Source organism: Galeopterus variegatus, unplaced genomic scaffold, assembly GCF_000696425.1.
Source record: "Galeopterus variegatus unplaced genomic scaffold, G_variegatus-3.0.2 Scaffold965, whole genome shotgun sequence".
In the NCBI taxonomy this organism is placed as follows: Eukaryota; Metazoa; Chordata; class Mammalia; order Dermoptera; family Cynocephalidae; genus Galeopterus; species Galeopterus variegatus.
Window position 1 is genome coordinate 116,650 of NW_007727076.1, and position 937 is coordinate 117,586.

General features: G+C 31.9%; 1 protein-coding gene across 1 annotated transcript in view; it reads right to left on the bottom strand.

The window, feature by feature from the left end:
• AGTPBP1 (ATP/GTP binding protein 1) overlaps positions 1 to 937 on the bottom strand; it is a 177,147-nt gene that overhangs the window by 57,293 nt on the left and 118,917 nt on the right. The gene's annotated exons all lie outside the window — the stretch shown is intronic.

Consider the following 937-nt stretch of genomic DNA (forward strand, 5'->3'; position numbering starts at 1 on the left):
GCAAAAGCAGAGAAGCATGAAAGAAATAATACTTTTTGAAAAACTGTTTCAGTCTAACTATTAAGTCTAAACAATTCAGCCAAAAGCTAGCCAAGCACTGTCCACGATATCACTGCTTCACTCAAACTTTAAAAGAGACAAATGATCAAGGAATATTTTTTTATGGGCTGGCCAGTTAGCTCAGTTGGTTAGAACATGGTGCTGATAATATCAGTCAAGGTCCAAGGTTCAAGCCCTGTGCCCACCAACCACACACTACACACACACAAAAAGGCATATTAGCTTACCATTGAATGAAATACAAGATATATTCAGGTGCAAATGATTACATATTACCCTTATTTCTGTTCCTCATTAATTTACTATTTATTTGCTAATACAAGTAGGGGGGAACCTTACTGAGATGAATCCCAAGAAACATTTTCTTTCCCAGAAAGTAACAGCACTTAAGATCAAGGTGTTTCCAAAGCCATGTCATAAACTGTTAAAACAGTTAAATTTTTAAAAATTTCTTCTAATTGACAAAGCTAAAAAAGAAGGGACATTAGCACTAATTAAGCACAATATAAAAAGGCAAAATCCACTATACAGAAACATCAGGATTAAGATTAATAACAGCAAAATAAAAAGGATGCCAAGTAGATTTAATAATGCAAGTTTTCTGGAAACATTTTACATGCAGAAATAGAGTAATAATGAGAAGCAAGGTATATGAGAATACTAGATTACTTAGAAATAGAGTCGAAGAATAATCCAATTATTCCATAGAAATAGTAAATGATTTCTAACACATTTAATGATTTCTAACACATTTCTAATTTGCTAAGTAAATGACCTATTTGAAGTCAAAGATGAACTGTGTAAGCTGATACAATAAAACTATGAAACACATCTCCAATTAACATATTCTGGAAATTAAAATGAGGTAATTATGTGT